This window comes from Varroa destructor, unplaced genomic scaffold (genome assembly GCF_002443255.2).
Source record: "Varroa destructor unplaced genomic scaffold, Vdes_3.0 BEIS01000001.1, whole genome shotgun sequence".
In the NCBI taxonomy this organism is placed as follows: Eukaryota; Metazoa; Arthropoda; class Arachnida; order Mesostigmata; family Varroidae; genus Varroa; species Varroa destructor.
This window is the reverse complement of record NW_019211454.1, coordinates 25365771-25392357: the sequence shown is the minus strand read 5'-3', so window position 1 is coordinate 25392357 and position 26587 is coordinate 25365771. Positions and strand designations below refer to the sequence as shown.

Genomic DNA, 26587 nt, shown 5'->3' with positions numbered 1-26587 from the left:
GCGTGTATCTAGGATGTAGCTATATACAATTTAACAATTTCGGACTTGGGCGAGCTCCCTACTAGCGTAGTAAAGAATAAATAGTTTATAAGTGAGGGTCAAATCAAGGGGTTGTTTCTATCTCACTGTACAAAGAAACACGTGGAGACCGAAGTTGATGGCTGAATAAGGTAAAGGCGAATGTAGAAGGGTTCCTATTTGCTCGTTGATGGTCCCGGATCCTTCGTCTGTGTTCTTGGCACTTGCTTAGTTTGCTATAGATGATAGGACGCTGTTCTTAAACCTACGAAATCCTGGCAGATGAGAACTGCTAATTGTCTAGAAGTATTTGAAGCATGTTCAAAATTTATATTATACAGATCTGTTTATATTTATAGAGTTCCAACAGGAATTGTCTAACAAGTCATTACCGGTTGATCACAATAAAGTTTTATTGGATGGTAAGATAAAGGCAATAGATGGTAATAGTAACTGCTTTGCGAGTTTTTATTTGTGAAACTGATAAGCTCTGAATAAGTAAAGCATCTGTAATAAATTCGTATTTATTCTTTAAGGTACAGAGTCTACGCCCAAAAGCAAAAGGTGGCTCAAGACTCGTAAGGAGTAAAATATCTATAAAAATGAGTATATTTTTCTTTTCTGTACGGATCTAGTACGAATTATACCAATGGACATGTTCTTAAACATATATTATTGATGTAATATTAAAATTTCTATTTATGGAGTGGCATTTACATTTTTGTTCGCGTTGTATTCGTCGAATGATAATAGTCAATTATCAAGGTAAAGATATCGTTTCCGCAAAAAAAAAAGTCTATTGCTCTTTCGAATAGGTTCCGATAGCCTACTCCGAGTGCCACTAACGCTGTACAACGATAAAGACGATTGAACCAGTGTCCCCGCAGACCGCCACTGGGTGGGATAGGATAGCATTCTGCCCGCTGATTTTCTTTAGCGTCTTTTATTTGTTAACGTTATTGTCACGTAAGCAGGGTGCCCGTGATGGCCTAGTGGATGACACATCTGCCTGTTAGTCTTAGGGCCATGTTGTGGTCTGGGTTCAAATCCGGGCGCGGACAGCCAGCGAGCTGTGTGGTGGAATGCCTAACGGCGATACCGAACGTAAAACTCGAAATGTAGAATTTAAATAGATGACATTTTTTTGTTTTGCAAATCATCACTACTGTGTGAGCTATTCGGCCTTAATGTGCATCTTTTCGAATCAGTTAACGCATCCTTTACCATGTCCTTTTGCATACTTCTCATACAACACCTGTTAAAACTAACAATGAATCATGAGAAATGCCTCTTTAATTTAGAGTTAAATGGTAACTTTCACGGCGCTGTAAGCACTTTTGGATTGAAGTAAAAGTCATGAAGTATACCCTTTAACTCTGAAAACTTATCTTTGCAATTTCGTGACGCCTAATGAAACCCCTAGATAGGCAAACTAAGTTACAATTCACATTAAATTGATACAGGCATCCGTTTAATATATTTATATTTTCGTTTAGCATATATAGCGATATTTACTATGATTATCATGTAAATTTACGAAATAGTCTATTGTTTTCATTAGAACCATTGACGATACATTGCTAGAAATTAGTCGTACGCTACTTTCCAAAGTGTCTTATGCGAGTCCTGAAGCTCATATAAAAAAAATTATCTCCCATATATTATCCACTGGCCTAAGCTACTCAATATGGATACCGTGATGAATCTTACCTTGAATAATCATATCGCATTATGCTTCCCTATTGGCTCGTCCTCTGAGACATTTTGTGCAGTTAGAATACAAGAATAACAGGTGGAGACTACAAAGCTTACCGTCCTGATGGATGAGAGAAGCGCCACGGCTCTTTTCAATTTCGCCCATCCACTCGTCGTCATTGAAATAGCAACTGGGTACTCCCCTAACACAGCGCAGCGAGCGAGCAAGCTGCTCTAGGACGAACAGACTCTCGTGTATACGGACTGCATGTGGAGCCGATAAGGTAGTACCGAATATATTCACAAATGAAAGACACAGTGTTGCGGAGAACTCTGCAGTTTTATATCATACTCGTGTGCTTTTGGCAAACGATGAACGATAAGGGAGAATACTAAATCGAAACACATACAATGTTCGACCGCACTAAACGAGAAAGACATAGGTGAGAGATCCATCCTCTGAGATAAAACGTCCGCAGCTGGCGTATTACTTCGCTGCAAAAATCGGCTGCCTGATGAATTCATACAGCTGGTCAGAAGATCTGATATACACCTATGTGTGCATCTGTTTATGACATTAAAAACGATGTTTTTTGAATTGCTTATCTTTGTTGAGGCTAGGTGGATGTACTGCTAGAAGCCTATTCGGCCAGTAGTACAGTGAATGACTGAGCCCGAACAGGTCCATTCAGGTTTATAGTAATAGGCACACGTTCAACTCAGCCCCAATCTATTTCCCTCTTATAAGCGTCTTTAAGAACGGATGGGAAGCAACAATATTAAATTAGAGGGAAACTGATTCGGTTACCGCGAAATTACGTTGAACGGATGCGAGCGGTAGGGAAAGCCACACCAATGTCAAACACCAAACGCTGACTACAACCTGATAGATAAACGAGACCAAATTTGTGTACCTAACAATCAAGCTGACAGCATCGTGAAGGCATTATTTTAATAGTCAACGGCACAACAGCCTTCCAGCAGGGCGATGTTGATTCTCATACCAGTCACAGGTCACTGTAAGTAGATCCTCAAAGCGACGAGCGATATTGTCCATCATTGTAAATAGATTAACAAGTGAAAGTATCCCTATGACACTGAGCATCATGTATGAAAGACTGAGTATCAATTTACAGAAAAAAAGAGTAGCGCAACGCACCACCGTTTCTCTAAGGCTAAAAGTATAGGTCAAGATTGCAGTAGGCGTTCAAATAGGTTCATTAATGTCAGATCAGACGGTACTGGGTTTTCAACCCAGTCTAAGAAACGTAGTGTGTAATGGGGACATTATACGAGGAAGTCGGGCGCGTTTTTCAGCTTAAACTTATAGACTCCTTTCAGCTCATCGACCTTTTAGGGTCAATCGCTTTTGTGAAAGACAATATTGATTCTTTTTGACTGAGATCGACAGAGACCAATGCGCGTATTTTAGAATTTGTTCAGGTATCAAGAATATTTACTGAATTAGCCTTTAATATTTTACCTATTTCTTCAAGTCTTATTATTATAACATCTGTCTTAATTAACCGTAATACGGCTACCATCCTCTCTAATAATAGAATGTGAATTTACTCAAAGGACAGTTATAAGCTATTCATACTTTATGTGGGGAATAAAAATATATAAAATGTCTATGATACTATGTACCGTGTTGCTACTGTATATTCCGTCCTAAAAAACTTTTTTTGTCTTTGCCTTCACCGAGATCTGTCCATGAGCCGGTAGCCAATATTAAAAAAGCCGATGGGCTATTCATTTTATTATTCCATTCAATTCCGCTTAATTCGCTGACAAAAGAGAGCGGAGAGAGACAGCGAGAGAGAAGAGAAGGAAGAAAGGGAGACAGAGAGCGCTAAATAGAACCATCCGATTTTTGTTGCAAATGTCAAAGATGGCCAGCGGGTTTGCAAACTCCACATCAGGCTACCGGAAAACTCCTTAACCATCTAGCTAGTTATCCATACGGCGAAGCCGCCCTCGTAAGTTTTTTGCCTTCACATCTTACAACAGATGGCATTGGAAGGTTATGATACAGCCTTCATTTCCCGTCCTCGCCATCCAACCCACTTCGCTCTTTACGGCTAGTTTACTACACCTTTTACGGAGCTACCCCTGTCGACCCTACCCTATAGGGAATAGAGATACAGACACAGACTCGTATGGACATTGTCGTATACACTGACGTCACTACAGAAACAACGCACGTCGAGTAGAAAAAAAAAAGCCAATCCGAGACAACTAGATACACAGTTATTCATTCACTCATATAAATGGATGGACAAATGTGTTCAGACAACATTTCTACGTATTCTTCTTGCAGCGGTGAGCAGGCACCTCGGTGTTAGGACAGTTTTATTCCCGTTCACACACTAACCTACTACTACTAAGTCTTCACTTTCTCTCAGTCTCTTTCCCTCTCTATGCTTTTATCTCCCATTTCTGGTGTCGCTCTCGCGTGCGTTGGCCATAGCACCAGCGCAGTGGCTAAGGCAGACGTACCCATGCTGTTGTGCACTACGAATGACGGCGAGCAGCAGAAAGGGCAAATAGACTGATCCATGCTGTTTTCTCTCTTCTGCGTACGATAGATACAGGACAGAGGAAAATAACGTGCACGAGGACGATAATATGACGAGAAATATTTGTGGGCTGTTTTTGTTCCGTGCCTCTCGTTGTCTATCTGTCGCTGTCTGTTGGCCCCTATCCAGGTACTCGGTCCTGTCTGTTAGTATCACTCATTCCCCACTGCGAGTCGGTCGTTTATGCTATTTCAGTGATAATGCGCGGGGCACATATTGGAGGTATAGCTGGTCGGTTGCTGGCGGGATGGAGAGTGGAGGGCGGACCTATGGACGAACGAAAGAACGAATAAGTGAGTGAACGATTTACCAAATCGACCGACAACAAGCTTGTATACCCAACGAACTTACATGTGGATGACCACACACATACACACATGCATGCATCTGCGTGCTATGCTCTTGATGCGAATGGAGAAGACACATCTTCATTTGTATTTTCGTTGCCCGTGTTGGCCATGAGGTTGACGACGATCGATACAAATCTGTGCTGCAGGCAAAACATATCCATCGAAACGGAAGCGCAGGCCAGACAGTAGATGTTGCGTCAGCGGCGGCAATGACTTTGCCACTAGCATCATCTCTTCTCGGGCTGTTCGAGATTTTCACCACAAGCCGTACCTCTCTCATAGCTTGCTGTGCTCCAGACAAGATGAGCATCATAGAGCAGAACGCAGGAAAAACGACAGTTCCTGCGCGGGTGTTTTGGAAGCGGTCTCAGATATGAATGGAAACAGCCGGGGACGAGGAGACCGACGTTCTTATTTCTCGGTTACTGACAAATCAGAAAGGGCGTTAGCCTTCATAAAGCCACACAAATACACTCACACAACTGTCGCTGGCGCTCTCATACTGTTTTAGTAAAGCGGCGGTGAAGTTGAATGGTGGTGTCTGTATGATTTCGGGCCAAATACGGCCAGAGCACAAAAACCGTGACACGGTCGCTGGCTAGCTTTGTTTCCTTCAGTCACTCTTCTCCGCTTATGGCAACCAACCTGATCCTTTGACAGAATATCAGCCTTAGTGTCAGCCTGGCAGTAATCCATATGAGAACAACATGTGTACGTATGAGGCGACACTCGCAGCATTAGAAACAGCGGTAACAGTGGTCTTTAGGCGCGGAAAGCAGTTTACCACATAGGCACACACACTGCCGAGACAGAAGCACCTTGCAGCTGACTTTTGCATAGCAGTTCTTTGTGGCCGCATAAAAAATATTGGTAAGAAAGGGGACGACGCAACGTCAAGAGAACGAGCCCAGGTGGAACGAAACGGCAACAGGCAAATCGAATTCCCAGAAAAGGTTAGGCAGCGAAAGAACCTAAAGCCAAAGCCCGAGAAGCGAAACACACGAAAAGGACACAGGAGCAGCGGCAACGAAGGATGCACTAAGCCACCGTCCTGCAACCTGCATCCCACATACCGACAGACACTTGCACACACATATATACACATACAGTGTACACTCGACCAGCTTATGGATATAGCGGCTAAGTTTCCTGTGCTGCTCCTGCTGTACAACCCTAGCATGTCTCTTGAGGCTTTCCCGTCTGTTGCCTTTCTGCAACGGCATGTTCTGTGTACCGATGTTCATCTATATCAATTTTTATAAGAACGAAGCCCGTCGACCGTCGCCGTCCGGCCACGCCTGCGCGTGGGTAGCTCACGCGAATGTGTGTTGTCTGACTGTTGGATAGCTGCTGTCTAGTCGTTGGTTATATTGTGTTCATCGGGTCCTATTACGGTAGATCGGCGGCAGGACTGGCGATGTGTCAATGTTCCTGCTTCATTCATACCACTATACATTATTCTCTCTCTTAGCTCGGCATCCACAGCTCCCGTGATGGAGATACTATAGAAATGTACATAATCGAAACATATATTATAGCCGTTTAACTGCATCGGCAATGTTTTATACGAGTACGCAATAACTATGTATCTAGTTCTGATGAAATACTATATTCAGCACCGGCAGCTTCGGTAACATCTGCATGGCGCTGGAGTCGACCTCCCTTGTAAGTATAGTTAATTATTTTCTGTAGCAGCGCTTGCCAGGTCGGTGTGGCTCAACTCGAGGGTCCTCGTCCAAGCGCGGAGGGTCCTAGAGCAATTGGTGTACCCCGAAAGGCACAATACAGAGAACGACACTGCTAGGAGGCTGAGCTGAACATCATATTTTAGTCGGAGCCTTTTTTATACTGATAGTCGCGTTGCTATTCCATAGCTGCACTCCACAACACTGCGCTCTTTCCTCGTTCCAGCACTTTGCAGCTTATCGTTACCCATCCTTTACTTAAACCAATGTACTCGCGACGTGCTTCCTCGAGTTGATCTTTATCTCGCCTTTTGCTTGGCGCCGCTTACTACAGGACAGGCATGCGGCGCCGTGCAGAGGGCATTTCCTTCGGTTTACTCCACTACGAGGATCGTGCTTTTTAAGGCAGCACGCCAGGGCATGCGGTAGAGTAACCTAAGCCAGTCTATTTAGATTTTATTCTATGATAACAGAAGACCGTAGGGCAAAGAGATCCGTCGTAGGAAAGAATGAACGCGAGGCTGTTGTAGATGCGAATAGGCTCCGTAGGATTAGCATTGATAGGGAAGTCGTTAATGTTGCTGTTACTTATATTATACAGCTGCTGATGCTGAGTTATGTTTTTGTGCTACCTGAAGTGACGGCATCTGCTTAGCTCAGCGTATCGATCATCACGTATTACGTAAGGAAAACTGCAGCACACTGTGGATCTATTTTCAAAGAACCCCCAAAACTAAAAGATAGAACCTCTTATCGAATACTGACTGACAAAACAGGCCTAACCTTGTTCAGTTACACTAGATTTCTTTTTGACGACTCTTCACAAGCTATTTCACTAGACTGAGGGGAACCCATGGGCTTCCTCCGATAAACCTCACCGTATTTCTCATATGTACGCAACTGCATTCAAAACGTTTTTTGGCCATGCAATAGTGATGCACTACACTTCGCTCTACATGCTAAAGCTGGACACTCTTGCAAGCATCTGTGTTGTGGTAAGTGTAATCTATGCCTGTTCGTTTGTTTGTTGTGGTACTGCCGTTTGAAAAAGTTGAATCCGCGTCTGGTCATCTTCGTACGCTTTTTGTCGTTATCTTCCTATGTAGTTCCACCAAAATCACTTTCAAAGTGACCTCTGTAAAATACATAAATTAGCACAGGTCAGTATTAAAAGGCAGCTGGCAATCTGCAGGTTCTGCATGCCGCATTGCTGCCACAAAATGCTCGAATCCTCTGAACAGAGTAGTGGAGTAGTAGCTTGCTCAATACCGTCAGCTCTCTCTGTTTCAGCGGAAGAGCTACATTTGCCCCTTATCGTTGTCGCTACGTTCTCCGGCACTGCTGAAGTCGACGACCTATCTAGTTTGCCATGCTTACAGGCGTTTGCACGACAGATCTCAGGCGGTTTTTCGTAAAGCAGCAAGCGTAGCGGGGTCCATTTCAGAGGCTGGTGAGAACTGGGGCTGTAGTTAGTGCTGGCCATAATGGGGAAATGCTGCGCGCAAAGGGACGTACAGGGAAGCTGTTGGAAGCGGGGGAGACGCCGAGTCAGCCAAAAAGCGTCCTACATCTCGCAAAACCTTACACTATGTCCTGTCCAGATAGTCCGGACCGCGCTGTGTCAGGCCATACACACAGTCCAAAAGGCTAACACACGGGACTAAGGGCTAACAGGCTCGTTGGCTGACAGCGGCAAAAAATGCGTCAAACTTTGCTAAACGACATTCTTTCCGTTCGCGCTTACTACGATGATTGACAACAATATATAACGGACAACCCGACTGACACACCGCCGACCCCCTGAACGGCACATGAAAGTCTGGGATGGTCTCCAATATTGACAACTATAATTCGTTTGAATAACTGATAGACATGGTAGTCATATGGCTCATTATAGACGATCCAATAACTGCCTGTTGTAAGAACAACGCACAATGTTGCTTTGTGAAAGTAGAACGAATCGTGAATAGCAATCACAGGCATTGCTGCGACTCTATACTGTTAAGTTGTTATTATTTTTTTGTTCTTCTGTATTCTCTATACTGCACTGACCCATTGCGGGAATCCGGTACTGACCAGGTTCGTGCATTCAAATTACCACGTTTCTCGAAAACGTAGCCGAGAGGGCAGGCGAGGAGGGGGGGGGGGGCAATTGAAAAACTGCTCAATAAGTTAGCAAGTGCAATAGCTATCTTAGCTACAATATGAGCGTTGTACAGAAATAGGCTGGCTATAGACGCTATCAAATCGATGATGGAATGATGTTGGCGGATCTATATTTTTGTTTGTTCCTCGCACAACAGCAGCAGAAGTGTCACTAGCTGAGTTGGCCCGTCAATTTTCATGTCTAATCAGCTGCGTGTCGATTTTGCTTATTCTGTTGTCCTCTGCCGTATAATACGCTAGATAATAAGCTATGCTTGTATATTAAATTGGGCAGCTGCGCTGAACAGATGATTCGAAAATGACTTATTACTTAATCAAAGCTAATCGTATAGTGTTTAGAAAAGCATCTTCTGCATTCTAATACAGTTCTAGCTGTGCTTTGATTTTTCCTGTCATGGTACGCATCTGATCCTTTGAAGAGGTTCATGGACCCAGTTCTAAGTCGCCGAACCCTTGAGACGTTGTTAATTTATGTTAATATATACCGTTCTGGCTCGTTGCCCTTAGGTCAGTCTATCAGCACGATCTAATCGACTGTTATTAATTACTAGGCAACACCAACATGTCCTTTACTGACAGAGTAATAATTAAAACAAGCCAAATCGCAATCTGATTTGAATACGCCACAGTAAAAGTAGCCATACATAGTCACTCAGTGACGGTGCAGTCATAGTGTCACGCTATGACGGGTATCCATTTGCAGGACGAACCAAATACCACTATCGAGATCATCTGCTATTGTTTCGATATGTGGCGGGGCCTTATCGGACTCAGCACGTAGAGCATAAATTCGTAGAAAAAAAAAGTCTAATTATTCGATTGTATCCCGCCGACGGACACTTTTGATACATTGGCAAAACGTGTGAGCATTTCCAATGCGTATCGTAGCTCGACTGGCATTAGCACGATACTATAGTAAAGATTCTTAAGTTTAAAAAAGGTCCGCCGATTGACGCTATTACTATAATAGATGTTATTGATACATTAGCAACGCTTTTTGACAGGATAAAAACGTATATTGATCATGACAATCCATGCAAAAAATTATGCTTTTTTTCCATTTCGGAACGTAAGATGCCAGCCTGGAGGTAGGCTACGAAATTCGGCGCATGTGCAAAATATCCTTTCATATTTCGCTAAGCCGTCTGTTCCTAAATGTCATCTGTGTTTCCATAGCGCGCTTCCTCAACGACGTCGTATTCGAATATACGTAACCGAAGTACGAGTTCCTGCATGCGCGATGGTCCGTGTTGATTCGCTTCGCTCAGAGCTTCACAGCGTTTAATTGACTTTGAGTAGAAGCCCTGAAGAACCGGTGCATAGCCTATTTTCCAGTGTAATCGGTAGGAAAATACTAGGGTAGGAAGGCCGCCTACGCGCTTGTATCGCTATCTCACACGCTCAAGCTATATTCGCCGACTGTCGAGTAGTTACCGATTGTTCGATGCCGTCGTTGACCCATACAAGTGTCATACAGTGTGCTATATCTATACGTACATCGTGGAAGCCGCTGCTGTTGTTAGCAGTGGTGCGTATGGTCTATGGGTCAGGCGTGCGTGTCCATCGCGACTGTGAGCTTTGGGCGATAGAAAAGCAAATCGAGCACCATACAGATTAGGAAAGAGACCACAGTCAGTTCCTGCTGTGACTTGTGGGCAGGAAGTTGTGTGCGTGCGTGTGTGTGTGTGTGTATCTATGCGTGGAGAGCATGTATGAGCGCCCCACGTATCTCGACCCCGACATATAACCTCGGCTTGCTGCAGCGCGTACAAAGCTGGTTAATGCTGAAACAGCCCGCCGAGCGATGCTAGCTTTTGCCTGGCCATGACGTCGCACTCGGTCAAACATTACCCGACGATGCCGTCGGACGCTTTCAACAACAGCCGGCACTGTTCAACTCCTGCGGCTAATCAAATGAGTCGGCGTAATGACTACTCATTGAGTGACCTATAGACTGGAGGGACCAGAGAACCAATTCAGTTCGGACTATCTAATCTATTGTATTATTTAATTTTACTGGCCTATTTATTTACTAGTGACGTAAGCCAATAGTTGTATCGAGAATATTGTAATCATTGTGGCTCGCTTAATATTTATGATCGAAATTTTATTTAAATTTCGGATTATCTCGAGAGTTCAGACCTGATACCTGCCTCTCAAAATGTAATCGATCAAAAAATTCTGTTAAAAACCATCTACACATCAGAGATATATTGAACAACTTATTCATTTATTGGTAGTTACAACAGCACCGAGTCGCGTGTCGTGTGGCAGGTCGGCGTGTCATTTTCAGCGTTTCTGATACGCAAGAGGTCCTATCGGATCGCTAAATAAAGCCCATCAGAACTGTTCCAATCTATTCTGGGCTAATCGTCCTATTGTAGGAGCTGCTAGCCTTCGACACAGCGCCGGTCAACTGATGATGGATATAGACTCTGCGTTAGTTTGAATCTAATAAGCCAAACTGAGATTTCAACGGGTTTGGGAGGCTGACTAGTTAAAACAAGCAGTTACTCCGGTTCGCACGTTTATCATCTACTCTACACTACCCTCATGCAGTGATCATGTTGGCTGACGGGCGTTGCGTGGAGAGCACCCGGATTCAGGATCAAACAGCTCCTGGATGACGAGAGCTAATTCGGGGTAAAATGGCTACCCTTCTACGGGTCAGGTTAGCTTCGGCCCGTTTCAGCATTCGTTGGTGCAGGCCGGATCAGCAGATAAGCTAACGGAATATAGTTCGTTAAAAGAAGTGAAACTTAGTCGAGAAACGTAATCGATCTGAGTAAAAGTAGATTGTTTGCTTGCGCCTTTAAGCGATACGAAATAGCCGCCGCTGCTAAAACTGACTGTAAAGTGGGAAACTGTGCCATATTGCGCACGGAAGCAACTGTCGGAGCCACAAATCGCTTATAGCGCAACCAAGCTCCTATTGGGCACGTCACCATTGTGATAGCGTTTTGCCGGGTACACGCCTATCAGATTATTTCGTATATCAGCGTGTCACATAACGGTGGTCAGAAGTGAAGACGTTCGAAGAAGAAGAACGGTTAACTATGTTTTCTGTATAGTAGCTTCATGAACTTATCACGATTAGTTTAGCTGTTCATCGAACTGCTTCACCCTTGTAAATTATAATGCGTAGCTCTATCGGCTCCGATAAATAACAGGTTGATTTCAGATGGATCAATTGTTCGGCATAAATAGAAAAAGATTTCGGATTCGAAATGATAAACATCGAATAGTGACGCACACACTAACTTGTCATAAATGACCCTCAGCTAAGTTCGAATAACTTCTAACTTATAGAAAAAATGCTTACAAAAAAAAGATCTGCACATTTTTCTTAGAAGACGTCCTGGCCGGGCATTATGGCACGCTGTCACGGTGCGGCATTAAACGGTGTCGATGCAGCCAGTGACGTCTGCCAACGACGATTACTATCTAGCAACCTAATCATGTCTCTCATTGAACAAGACGATAATATATAGATATAATAGAACGGCATATTTCCGCTCTTGTGATAGCCCATGTTTCGAGTAAATTACTTGCTTTAATTACCCATCCACTTGCACTTTATTCCAACCGCATATCTAAATTTGTTGCCGAAATTCAGAGAAAATTCAATTCTTTGCTCTCGTAAGACTTCACAAGCAGTACTTAATTATGCAATACTGATACTAGAGACGAAGTGCAACGGCATAGTTACGAATGATTCCGTTAGGAGACGATTATTACCAGATCGACGTAAAAAAAATATAGGCTACTCTATTGAAGATGACTTTGATATGGCATCGCCAGCATGTGCGTCAGGGTGCTGCTACTTCTCCGAAAAGAAACACATCTCTATTCGTTGACTCATTTATATACGCTGGCCTAGTCCTATCCATGAAGAGTTTACTAATCGAATAGTTTCAGACAGTACCAACAGTAATAGCAGTATCTTCTCTCCACCCATCGGCGGCCTCCTATATAATATGTTCATTAACGTCTGTGGTATGATCGTACGGGCGTTGTGCTCGTTACAAATAAGGACATACTGATTTTGTCGATCCGTGTTACTTAGTTACCCAGGAATGCGCCGGTATTCCAGAAAACAGCGTAAAATAGCTAGCAAAGAGGCGGGTACATGTGCGACGCACTGAACAGGGAAGCGCTAACATTTACAAATGATCATAACAACTCTATGGGAACGTGTGCTGGCCGTTCTGACCCGGGGGTGTAGAGGTCAGCAGCGAAGCGACACTTGGAAGCTAAATACGGTCCGTTTCGTAGCGAGCTCTTCAAGAATGTTGAAGAAAATGAGCGAGTCTGAGCAGGATAAAAATACAGGGAATAATGTACCGATAAAAGGATAGTGGAAAAGCTATCATTCTATCAAGCTAGAAGTCATTATTTTACATAAGTATTGATTATTCGTTTTCCACTCTTGTCGCTATGCTCGTGTCCGTTGTGTCTGCGCTCGGGTACCGCTACCGCGTAGGCTCATCGTAACAGTCGATCGTTCCCGAGAGACAGCGACGATATGGTTGATGATTCACTCATTGAACGCTCGCCGAAAGAGAAGTAATAGTAATAATAATCCAAATGACAACATGAATGATTCTGAAGAAGTAAGTGGCCAGGCCGCAAGGCTCTATCGTGTATCGCACGATAATTGTCTCTCGTCGCCTGTTACTTTTGTCATTAGTTTCTTAGTGTTGCATTGGCGCGATGCGCTGACTTGTATCTGAAATCTTTCTCCTTGTATCTTTCCGTATTGCAGATACATGGAGTTCTATGGGAAGCGTAGTTAACTGCGGATGTTCTAGGAAGCTGCATCTCTAGGACTTTCAACGCTATTTGTGGTAGTATGTCGATTTGCTTCAAGATGAGACGTCGGCTGTGCAAACGAAACCAAGTAGCGCGAAGTTTCTATATGAGTTCTGAGTGAGCGAGGCAACTCGAATAGGGAGCAGATTTGCCATTCCTGCCCTTGAGCTCTCGCCAGGCAACCAAGGGTGCCTCCAAGTGACAAATGCACAAAGATGGCTGAATAGGCGGTGTATTCCTTTTCGCTCTTCTTCTTCGGCGCTGTCGTCTTTCTACTTACGCTGCCGCTTTGCCACTCCTCGGCTTCGTTTCCTCTCATCACGGAACTGAGGCAGTTATTTTCCAAACTGGCGTTCTGCAGGTCTTCTCTTCTCTCTGTTTCCATCGCGTCTATGACTCGCATCGTCATTTTCGTTGAGGGTCCGGCTGTATCCAGCAGTGCGGGCCCAACAGACGCGGTAGATAGGGCAACGTCAACAGATGCGACGGCGGTAATGGCGTGAGCAGCTTGGCGCCCCCAGTTAGTCGAAACGGCTGTCTGCTATTAAGCACGTGCGTTTGCTTGATCGTCGGTTCTTACGAATACGTTCTACGCTGCTGCTGTTACCGTTTTTACTGTTGCTGCCAGGTCAGTGAGCTCATCCATTTTTGCGAAGGTAGTGCAGAGATAAGAAGAAAAAGAGACAGAGAGGATATCCTTCGACACCAAATCTCGGCCGACGGCGGCAGCGACTCTGCTCTATGAAAATAGCGATGGCGATAAGGGCGAAGACCATGCCAGCCACCACGTTATTTGCCGACGGCAGCAGCAAGCCCGCTTTGTCGCCGCCATTATATGACTAACCACAGTGACAAAAACGAGGAATATTTTGTGGGGCACGACGAGACGCTTCGCGAGACTTCAAAAAGGTAGATAGTGAATGAGTGCGAAAATGAGAGAAAAACTCGTTTTCTGATGTCCTTCACTGGCCGCACCCAGTTTCAGAACACAGGGTGCTCAGAAAGAGACGCTCCTTCCTCGAAACCGACAGCAGCGGAAAAGGGAAAGGAACGCAAGTGAATGTAGAGCAAAAAAGAAGGTTAATAAAGTTTTCAATTAGCCTCGCTCCGTCCACCTCAGCCAGTGGGGGACGGAGAAAAGCAGATAGAAAAATACAGAGCGAGCAGTCGAGTCAAGTAGGGGAAAAAAGAAAAAGAGGGCATTCGACGAAACAGCCCATGCTGTTACTGCTGCCACTGCTAAATGAGTTTTTCACCTTAATTCCTCTGGGCTGCTATACGGCTATCGCCGGCGGTGCTAGCGGTGATGGCGATCGCTGTCAGGGGGTCGTTTTTGACGCTAAGGCCGCCGCGATCCTAGTCATCTCTCCGCATTGTCGTTGCCGTCGTCTAAATAGCCGCTGTCAATCCGACGATTGCCATTTTCCATATAAATGAAGAGACAGTTAAGAACAATGTTGGATCAGCTTTGCCTGAGCAGCTTTCGCATAAAACGGTAGGAGGGTAAAAATAGTGTTCATCCCCCGTTAGCGTTATAATCTCACTGTTCCTTTTTGCCGACGAAGAAGTGGCCCCCATGTCCGCCACGTCCGCAAAGAAGAATAAGATGAACAAAGTACATATTTAATTTTGCCGAATATTAAATCAAGTTCGTACGGCCATAAACTGACGGTCTGACCGTCTGTCGGTCGGTTTCTGCGAGCTTACTACCCGGTCCAGCTCAGTCGGTCGGTCGGTCATTTTCGCTTTACCTATCGCGTCTTCCTTAGTCTGCCTTCACACTCGTTCTCCAACTAGCTTGAGAATGTCTTACAATAGCTGCCAACGAAGGTGCGGGGGTTTTAGAGGTGGCAGGTCAGCGGCACCGAAGACAAGACGAAATAAGTCGAGTCCGTTCTAATTCCGGCCAAAATGAACCTTTCCCAACCACTTATGCTAATACAAAGAACCCTCGACGGGCAAAGGGAACTGAAGACCATCCGTGCTTGCCTGAATCCAGCCGACGCTCGGCAGACCGGAAGCCCCCAGCAAATGGACAATGAGGCTGCCGCGTCCTGAATGAAAGCTGCCAGACTTAAGTTAGGTGTGGGCGATGCTTTGCTATAGCGGCTCTTAGAAAATGTGTTCAGAGCTAGTTAAAGAATTCGAGCCTAGTTAAGCATCGTGCATTTGGCCGGACAAACAGGCCAACAGCTGCCATGGCCTGCTAAGCCCTCGACTTGAGACGATGCTCAACCCAGGGACAAGAAATGAACTGTAAACCGTTACGCAACTTGCGGCTTCCTTCAGTGGGTTTTCTGCTTGACTTTACGCAGCTTGACTTTTCTGCTACGTGTGCCGCGCATCACCCATGTGAAGTTGCGAGGAGAATGCAGAACCAAATCAGATTGCATCTTATATAAAGTAACGGTATAAAAATTAGATGGAAACATGAAGGGAGGCCCAAAGGGTCTTAAAAAAATGCTAACTCACTCACAGTGTCGTTACTAAGCATATGTCAAACTATGTTTTCAATTTTTCACCAGCTTCTTTTTCTCACGCTTTACACCCTCGATTTATATTATTCCATGTACACATATCATGCATGTCTATGGGTTCCGTTTTGTGCTTGTCGTTGTCATCATCGCCGGCTTTTGCAGATATGCAGAACTCGTATCGGTAGCCGGCGAGTATTGTTGCCCGCAGCAGTAGCTGTTTCCTTCAAGCACAGGCCGTCACAGAACACTGATACGCAGACGGCGCACTTGCTCGTTTTAGTTCTGGAAACAGTAGTAACTGTTATCAAACTAGCAATAGTACTGGTAATGAAAGCACAATGGTGGAACAGCAGTCACCCACAGAACATGCTTTCAATTGACTTAATTTAAAAATTACGCGGCGTTATCGAAAGAAGCATAGAAAGGGAGTCAGAAAGCTTGCAGGCACTGCCGAACTAGCGGCCACTGTTAGACACCGATATTATTCCTAAAAAGAGAAAGTTACTGCTTCGGCCACTTGTGCCTGCAGTAAGCGCACGATGAAAGGACTGTCTTTTTTCACTTCAATTTAAATTGACTTTACTTAGTCAGATAGTCACTTAGTGGCTAAAGGGAATGAAGGATGTTTTGTGTCAAACAGACTGTGACTGCGCAAATGAATGCGTCAGCAGGACGATGGCAGAAAGACGGCTCGAGAATGTTGTGCATACGCATCAGATAGATTCATATATAGAATGCTCATTCATACGATACTTTCGTCGCGAGCAAAGCAGAAAAGACGCGGACGCATTTTGTCAAGCAATGTTCGCCAGACTTGGATGTGCATCAGTCGCGCCGGAGTGAGAGCCAACGTAAAACCGGCTAGCTGGAAAAGGGCCCGTAACCGAGCGCAAAAAGAATTTTCAAAAACCTCTTTGTTGATAACAGGGTCCTATATAGCTGTCCTATCAGGCTAGCGAATCGCTCCTCGACCCGGAAGGAAACGCAACTTAGAGGGAAACAGAAAGACTAAAGACTAAAATGCTATCGCTAAAAGTCGGCCCGACCAGCGCAGCACTGCAGACGAAATTGGCAAATCATTATCGTCTATTGCATGTCTTTCTTTGGGTAGCAGCAGAGGCAGCTCTGAAAAGGCATTCGAAGAGAGCCTTTTGCATCCGAATCTCGAGTACATAAGGCAATAGTTATATTGAAGAGCAGGTCCGATGGGTTTAGCGAAACAGGGAGGCTTTACGCGATCCTAGTGGTGCAAGTGTTCAAAATATGGCAAACCGCTTGCAAAGATTTCACGTTAATGGGACCATCCTATTTACACTGTTTTCCTCTATGGTTGCACCAGCGCGTGAGCGAACGATGAGCAGAAGCGGGAGCGTCTAGACGCATCTTCCGCGCATTGCCTGGAGTTGTAAGGATTCGAATTATGGCGGGCGCTGCTTTGCTTTTTCGTCGGTAAAATGCACATGAATGGAACCAGCAAAGGAAAACAACAGGAAGAGCAATAGAACAAGAAGTGGAACGCGAAGAAAAAGAAGATGAAGAAGAAATGCAGAAGGCGATGTACTCCCAAAACGATGCAGCAGTTCCCCAGCAGTACGTCCTCTGTTAGATAGCAGCAGCACGGGGCATACCGTAAGCACGGTGCTTAGGGTTGGCGGATTGTGGGAAGCCTCGGGAACGGAGCAAGCAGGCAGGAACTTCGTGTTACAGAGGAAACTAGGCGGAAACTTACTAACGGCGCCCCGTGGGATGTGAGGTTTTGCAGGACCAAGAGGGGCTGAAGCGGGGTCTAGCCACTCTCAAGGGATCTCGTGTGAAAAATGAAAAAGCCACCGGCTCTTCTCGTCCCTTTTCTTTTATGTTTCTACCTTCGACCCCTTTCCCCCACCCGCCTGTTAGAAGCCTCGCTTTAAAACGATCCGAGGTTCCACCCGATGGCAGTGAACGACCATTGCCATTGGTCTCACCACTATATCGCTCGGGGTCTACAGCGCGGCGCGTGCGGTTTCGTAAAAAGAGGAAAAGGCATTGGACCAACGCAAACGCTTGTCGTGAGGTTGTATGGAGGATCCAACCCATAAGGTCTACATGCGTATATAGCTATCTGTGTACATGCATGTGATATGTGTGTATGTATTTGTACAAGAATGTGTGACTGGCGTTGAAAAGGATGGGACAGTGGAGGAGCGCGTTTGTTGCATGGTATTGCAGCATGCCACTGCGTGATAGGGGCGGCAGTCGTTATTGTTGTCTCATGTGATGGATAGGATAAATCATTTGGCACACATCGTTCCTGCAGAATTTGGCACCGAATGTCATACGTTCATATAGTCTTCGCTCTACAGAAGTTGGTAGTTATTATAGTTGACCTTAAGCTAAAAGCTTTGGCGCTAATTAATAACGGTAACGGTAAAGCAGAACTTAGGTGTCATGGTAATAACAAGCATCGAAAATCGATACAAATAAAATGCAGTTTGAAGAAAATTGTGTCCAGCCTTGATGTAGGCAAGGTCGTAAGGTAGCGAATATTCGGCGAGTGTCAAGATGTCGGTAATGTCCTCAAAGAAGCGTGGCTTTAATCGATGAACACAGATCTCTTCACTGTTTTAAAGCTGACAGACTTAGCTCGAATGTTGTCTCTTTTAACTCGACTGAGCGCCAATTGAATGACGACTTCACAACCTGACAGAGTATATAGTGGTCTTTTTAAATGGTGACTTCACGTAACATCAAATAGCTTACTGCATTATATATCGTGTATAACAACATTAATCAAAAAGTAAATGCTCGCTTTATGCTGAGCAATAAGGAAATAAAGTTTAACTGTTATGTGCTCTGTTGTTGTTAACGAATTAATGGCTAAGATGCTTCCCGTAGAAATATAACGTACATCCTGAACAAAACGGAATATTCCCTATGCACAGAGGTAGAATATACTTGGTATATTATTATTGTCAATGTTAATGTAACACATATGTTTGAAACGCTAAGTAATAAAGAAATGTAAACAGGAGAAAGCGATGTTCTCCTGTACGCATCCTCAACGATCTATCAAAGTTCGGGTGCAAATGATAGTTCTCGTTCACAGAGATACGGATGCAGATGTGAGATTCGATGCAGCAGTGTTTATAAATCGTACTACAGCGGCCGACGCTTATAGCAGGTGTTGCCTATGGCTTCCAACCGCCATTTTGAAAAAGCATTTTCGGTATACTTCCAAGGAAGAGTTGAGCTGAAACGTGAAAAACAGCATTACTTGTTAGTGGGCTAGTTCAGCCCTTCATTTTGTTCGACATTTAGATTGGTTGTGATTAAACCAGAGACTTAACGATATGCCAATCCAAGATTGGAGTGAGACGTAACGTAATCATCTTAATGCAGTCCAAGATCCATTCCCGCCACATCGCTCCTTCTCTCGTTCGTGTTGTAAGCTATATGAACAAGATAGAAGTACGCTTGCCCTTTACAGCCTGTGAACGTTTACTAGCTTTCACTCAGTCGCCACCGGCCTGTATATCGCCGATAGATTAATCTGTTACATTGAATCACAAGCAGTACGTATATATTCATAAAACACGGTACCTAAATTGGTAAAAACTTGGACGGGCATTTTGTAGTAGCGAGCATATGTTCATCTACCGCTATTCGTACATAAAAAAAGGTTCACTTTTATTAAAAGCTAGTTATGAGCGAGTGAAGAATGGTGTGCCGTTTTCTTCATTTGAACTATGATATAATCTCTCCATGCTGATGAATTCATGCCCAGCGAGATAAACACTTGCTTTTTTGGCAAAAACGACAGTCTACGTTATTTCCAGTTTTCCTGCGACTTCTAAAAAATCCGAGAAGTTTTTCGACGGGGCAACCCAGTAAATCCTTAAGGATACGAATTTTGAAAGGCTCAAAAGTCGCTTGAAAGTTACCTTTGACACATCTGGATTTGGCCGATTTGGAGTGGAAAGTATCATTTATCAGTAAGGTTGTCCACATGGATTCCAATAATTAGTCTATTTGAGGCTTTTTGCGCCTTTTTGCATTTCTTTAGACCTTTTTCGCCATTTAGAGGTTCAGCATTTTTCAACGTTTGCCTGCTCTCAGGCCAGTATTTGATTCGGCTCGAATAATGTTCGCATGTAGCGTATGAGCAATCCCTGGAGTACTTTCATGCATTGCTTCGCGTACGGTTACCATCAAAAAGATCAGGAAAGATGCATTTTGAAAGTGACTAGTTAGAGGTTCAGCAGCCGAAGTAAAGTTGTGACCGCCCTGAATTGCGAACAACACACTCTAGTGTATGTCAAATAATTCCTTAAATATTATCGATTTAGATAGTCATAAAGACGAATTGCTGGAGAAATATTCTGTATATAATATTGCATAAACCCCTAAAAACGTGTCTAGAGAGTACAACTTCAGTAATGCTGTCAAACGTTTAAATCTACAGCTTTGTTGACCTTCTTTTTTAAATATAACAGAAATTTTTAGCGACCTCGTTGCTTGTAAATTATTGAGCGTTTGTCACACCAAAACGCGATATTAGATCGTTTACGCAGGACGCAGTCCTAAACAAAATCGTACAAACAGATGTCGCTTCTTCTGTTGCCATTTTGTTAATTATGGCTTATCAGGCAGTCGGTTTTGTGCAACTCCTTGTAGAGGGGTCGTGAGAGTACGAGTACTTACAGATGTACTTCTTAGTCCTCGTTCGAACTCAGCGTGGTGGTCGTTTGATTGTGTGAACTTTTAGGCATCTACGCTACATATTGTTTTAATTTTAATTTCGTGATTACACCGCCGACGCCCCCGGGAAAAGAGAAAGATAGAGGTCGAGAGAAGCCGACAGAAAAGGAAAGAGCGAAAGCAAGTGAGAGAAGGAAACACGTTGAGCAGTCTCGCATGTGGAGCCTAGAATGGAAGGTGGTAGCGAATACCGTGGCACTCGCAGCAGCTCAGCGTTCGACTCACGCGGATCCACAGACGTAATCCACCGGGAGGGCCAGAGGGGTCTCTTAATTACAGCCCTGCCTGCCTGCATCGACTAGCTGTATTACTGTTGCATTTTAGCGGCAGCAATACAATGACCGGCAGGCGCTCCCACCGCAACTGTCGTCAGTGTCTGCCGCTTCAACTCAATTATTCGGTGCTCCTCTCGCTTTAGCCACTAGAGCGTATGAATGCGCGTATACGCTAAGACAGACAATTCCGCAACTTTAACAGGGTCCGCCAATGAGGTGCGCATAAATTCGAGACTAGCGTGACTGTTACTCTGTGGAACGAAATTTTGAGGGTGAGAGATCAGATTGTCCCAAAGAAGTGAAGACCTTTATCGCATACAAACACCGCGAATGGTGGTGTGTAGCAGCACCTCTATGACAATTCGTTTGAACTGCACCATTTCCTAACTGTCACAGCCTCCTTGTTGCCGTTCTCTGTTTTATTTGCACCCTAAAGTTTTTAAAGAAGATGGAATTATTCGTTTCATGCTTGCGTCAGGATGTGGGTATGCCGTAAAAAATATCGGTCGGTCATCGCGGCGGTATCGTTCCCATCGGTTCGTCGTATGGAAGAATCGGTATGATGAAGCAAGGACGAAATGATGAATGAAGAAATGAAACGAAATAGGTTTGAGATGTCTTAGTCTTTTGCTGCTGTTGCCTCACTAGTGCCTTTTTTGTCCTAGCCATTTACCTAAGAAAGTGTGTTGTACATTTAGCGATACCCTCCCGAACGACAACTGCAGTCTTACTAGAAGTCCATCTATTCTAAATTCCTAACAGAACTGCGTAACGTCTGGACAAATAGAAAAGGAGGAGTGGGAAGCCGGGAAAACAGAGAAGTGAAAGTGAGTCGTACGTTTGTAGACAGAGTGCTAGGTTTAAATTTAAACCTTTGCAGTCATGCGTATCATTGGCTATCCTTGGTACCGAATGTATGCTTTTAGAGTAGACTATAAGCATACGGTAAACGTGGTTCAATTAGAAAGTTTTTTTTCGGAACAAGAGCAGCAACTGTCAAAAATCTTCGCGATAGCCAACATGTACACCGAGGTTACAGGCTTATAATATCGACGGTCTGCGCGGATGCCCGTCACCTGATACTCCTAGAGATCCGAAAAGTATGTACATACACAAAAGTAGAATATCCACAGTTAATCAAATTTTAAATACAGTAGATCACAAACATAGATCTACTGCCTGTGATTCTCTGCTTTGTCCTTTTTAGTTAGCATTTGTTTTGCGAATTTTTTTAACCTTGTCCTTCTTTAGAAGTTTTTGAACTGTCGGAGTTTGGATACTAAAATGTAAGTTTGTTAAGTTTTTTGAAACGCGTTACAGCCAGGCTTGGACGCGTCTAGACGTAGTGACACTGAGTACCTTACAAGCGCAACAAAGTTGTCCTTCGCGAATTTAAAAAAAAATTTAATTTTAAATTGGTTCGAGTTGGCGAAGGCTAGCGATGTCCTTGTTAGCACGCCTATTTCGTCCTGTATGTAATACCTGTCCCCTCAGATACAGGTCACATAACGAGTTAAACATACAACGTAAAGGGAGTTGTTACAGCTATTTAAGCTGAAGAATGGAAACGAATATTATGGATAGCACACGAAGCTACTCGCGAATCAATACGCTAAATAATACAAAGGCGAACTTGCCAGTATAACACCGTTCCTCAGATCGTTTCTAGACTTAAATCTGTTCCTCACCACAATCAGCCATTTCACCTCAGTATATTATCGTTATATCGAATCTGCCTTTACGTGATCTCTGACGTCCATTACGCCGTGCATTTTCATAGTGGTCCCTTCCCCTCCTGCGGTGCCGAACATACCCAACCAAGAACGTAGATCCAACCAAACTCGAATGTAGCTCTCTAACCACGACTACGAATTGCCTAACTCATCAGTATCCCTGGCTGCTAGTTTTACCAAAACCTCTTCAGCAGTCCCTACTCGAGTCCCGTCACTGACGCGCTTACAAATAATTAAACGCTTTTTCATTGGGGGACGCATGTAGGCAAGTTCTGCTCAGACGGGTCAGCCTGTCCTACTCCTCGACTGTAACTACACACACAGCGTCAGGTTGACACAGCCTCGGAACCTGTATCGAAGCTGTATTAAATGGGGCACTTTTTAGACAATCGATATAGCGTTGAAACGAAAGGGCACGCAGCGGGGTTTTCGAGCTAAACGCGGGAGCGGCGGCTTACTCTGCCCACTCGTGCGGCGCATAGCAAGCAAATCTCGTCTCTTCTCATAGCATTCGTTTAACGATTACAACCAATTTAACGTCCTTGTTCAAGGCACGCAGCAGTTGCGGCATAATAGGGGCGAGATAGGAGAACTTGCTAGCAGGGAGCTCGGAACGCATGAAAGCACACAGCAGGATGCGTTTACACGCAGCGAGAAGACAGGAAGACTCTCTCTTCGGCGTCCGGTAGCTTTAAACGCCGCGCGTCTAACTCTGCATGACTCTACCGTTCTTCCTGCAGAGCTGGTGGGCTTCCTCCCTGCACGTTCCTTCTAACTCTAACGGTACGCTTGGCGAGCCTGGAATGTCGCTTGCCTATCTGTCTGGAAGCCTTCGAAATCCCCAGGCTAGCCAAGTGAGTTTTAATGATGCCTACCGCATCGCCGAGCTGCCGCTTGAAGCTAGGATCGCACAAGTTGCCTGGTGCAAGTTCGAGTTGGCCACGTCTGGTAGACCAAGGCATGGGCGGCCCTGGCGTAATACTCACCATTCCTCCAGCTGCCTACATTCCACCTGCTAAGCCTTTCACTACTGCCTCAGGGCTTCAGCTTTTTCCCAGACATTATTCAGCTACGTCAAAGCTCCAATTTCCTTCTCGCCTTCGTCGAGCTTTCGTCAAATTGAGCGCGTCTATACATGTACATACAGAGCACGCAAACAAAGCCTGTCACCTGCTGTCCAGTAGTAATAGCCGTACGTATAGTTGAAAGTTCTGTAAATATATGCATGCTGTCGGAACCGTTGTTCTTTTGGCTGTGAGTTCTCACGGCTCCTTTACTTCGTATCAGTGACATTTCGTCGTCTTGGGCGCCCGCTTTTTCTTCTTCTTCATTCTTCTTATTAACCAGTTCTTCAAGATGAGGTAAGCATTCCTGAGCAGTATTGCAGAGGTGTCAGCCGTTGAACCTGAACAAAAGGCACAAAAAATACCAGGTTGACAAAAGCCAAGAGATACTCGTTGGATGGAAGCATTACCGGCCGGCAAATTGACAGCCCACACTGGCAGTTGCTGATTGTACGCAAGTGGTGGGCAGGGAGAGGTGTATGGACAGCAAATCTCCAAATCGGTGGCTCGACGTTTGAAGCCGCTACCAAGGGACCTCGAACAAGAGATAGGGTGGCCAGCCTGGCAACGCTGTCAGTTGCTCGACTTTACCGGTTCCTATGTGAGACACTTTGAAGCATTTTTATTCAAATTCGTACCCCAAGGCGTCTATTCGTCCCAGGCATGGATGCTTGGTAGTTTTCCCGCTAGACCCGTATTCGTCGAAAGGCCTTTGTCTCGAAGTTGTGGCCGCTGTTAGCAGACAAGCCGACATGTTGGACCGTCGGGAGGAGGGGCCATTCGTCTATGAGACCATAGCTGAACAGAGCCCAGCGCCCACATTCTGCAATCTGCGCTCTGTCCATCTCTTTACCTCAGCCCACTTCCAACCCACTCCGGTCTCTCAACAGCTGTAACCTCGCAACCAACCTCGCCGTCATTGACCGGCAATCGTTGCAATTTATATTCTCCAAGTAAAGTATGTGTCCAGCTCATTGTAACTGGCCGTCACAAACTCAAGTGTAGCGCCAGCAGATATTTGAAAAAAGGTAAGGATTTAATAAAACAAGCATACAAACAAACGTACACACGAGGTATTTTTGCAGCCGCAGCGGCGATAGCAGTAACGAAGACTGACTGAAAGTAAGAACAGGAACGAAGCAGGGCAAGCATCATCGCTGCCGCAAAGTAGACAAGACGACTATATGACAGACACACAATAAGCGTAACGGAAATTTAAGCGTTCGGCAAACTCACCCGACGGTTTCGTTGAGGCAAAGGGATTGGGGTGTGGGCACATGGGTTACATTGGAGAAAGGCGGCTGTAGGCGACCAACGACATCATCCGTGGCATTGTTTCGAGTTCCTCCTGTGCAGTAGCATCTCTTTTCTCGGCAGTAAAGCGTTTTTGCTTGAAAAGTTTGTCGCTTCCTGTGTCGTACTTCAGCTCCAACAACGTGCGCTGGATAACGCTAGTGGGCCAGTTGACCGGTTTACAAGGATATCCATCCATTGCGAAAATCTATATTTTGCACCGCTTCTAAGAGAAGCCCTAGTGGGATCGACCCGCAGGTGGAGCTTTCGTGCTACGAAACGATGAACATGCTCTCGGACTCAAGGTGAGAGGGCTTCGTACGCTCTCCAATCTTTTCTGCTAGTAGCCTTCTGTTTCGTCGTTCCTTCTCCTTTCTTCTAGGATTATTTTTATATATTGTTTTTTTTTTGTCTAGTCTCGATTTTTCCGTGCGGTTCCTCTTCAATCTCATATCCAACCATACCAGTAGAGCGCGGCTCACTTCGTCTTAACAGAAAGATGGGGAGTCTTGTTGGGATTTCGCGGGCTTCTCCCGCTTCGTCGCACCGACGATGACCGGGAGGGTTCGCGTTTGGCGAACCTATCCAGAACGATGTTGCGTGGCATGGTACATACCAACCAATATCAAGTAACCATTATATCGCGCTCGGTGTAAGCAGAAGCACGCCTGGGACACCCAAGAAGAACCTGGAGAGTCGCGCGCCAAGGAGACATTTAGCTTATTGTTACTCTTGAAGCTCCCCGGTGCGTGAAATGAAAACAATTTCGGTGCTCACCCCCAACTATCATCCTCCAACCTCGTAAGGGTCACCACCACCAGCCTTCCCGGCCTTCCTCTCTCAACTTTAAGGCGTCCCAAAACTACAGCGGCTAGGGGCCTCCGCCCACATAGCGGCCTCTGTTGAGGCCAGCCAATCGACATCGTGGCCCGATCTTTGATTAATAGCCTTGCCGGCTTCACACGATCGCTTCCGTCCTTCCAGTTGTCGTCGGTTCTCGGCATCGGTAACAAAATGCATCCAACAGCTTGCCACTTACCTATTCATTCTGAACGTCTGCAGAAGACAACCAGTATAAGTAGCAGCAATCGCTTATGTATTTTAAACCGAACAAACCCGAGGGGCCTCATCAAAGCAGACGCAGCAGTTCACCCACGAACAACCTGTTAATTACGATATATCAAGCAAAACTCGTGCGATGAGGTCGGTACTCAGGCGTGTTATTGCGATGTTGTAAGCTGCGAGGGAACTCAGTGGATAAACGATACTCTCAGCATGCTACATGACTGAGGGAGGCCTAATTTCACACTGGGGCACCTTGGTCCGTAGAATTGGGAAATGCTATAATGGTATTAGTCGTAGTCAGTCACTTATCCTGTTCTATTCTGCAGTAAATACGAACGGTCAGAGATGACAGTGTGATAGAGAAGCTTTTTCATTCCCGAATTTGTTTTTTTTATTTAGTTCCTTATGTGCACGCTTGCCGCTGATCATCTGAGACGAGCAAAAAAAACGCACATGGCTCTTACCGGGAAGTAGCCGTTGCTATCGCCTACCGTTGCTTGCCGCGGAGGATGATCTACCGGTTCGGGCGAGCGGGCGGCAGCGCGCGCCGCCTGTGCTTGAGAGGGCCGAGAAGCCACCTCCACTAGCGCCATCTTCGGGACATTATGGTTGCTTACGAGGACACTCAAATCGAGTGT

The 26587-nt window shown here is 45.1% G+C and overlaps 1 protein-coding gene and 1 long non-coding RNA gene across 7 annotated transcripts in view; one reads left to right on the top strand and one right to left on the bottom strand.

Annotated features, from left to right (window-relative positions):
• LOC111250823 (uncharacterized) overlaps positions 1–26587 on the top strand; it is a 67401-nt gene that overhangs the window by 26882 nt on the left and 13932 nt on the right. Inside the window, exon 1 of one of the 6 annotated variants that reach the window (XM_086983018.1) lies at positions 21293–21894. The exons of the other annotated variants lie outside the window; for them this stretch is intronic. The gene's annotated coding sequence lies outside the window, so the exon portion shown is untranslated. Of the gene's footprint in view, positions 1–21292; positions 21895–26587 lie in introns of those variants that run through there. 6 annotated transcript variants of the gene reach the window in all.
• Positions 460–26587, bottom strand: LOC147758431 (uncharacterized). Its single transcript, XR_015323335.1, has 3 exons — positions 24828–26587; positions 1729–4559; positions 460–1282 (listed from the first exon to the last, which is right to left on the bottom strand). It is a non-coding gene; the product is annotated as an uncharacterized LOC147758431 (long non-coding RNA).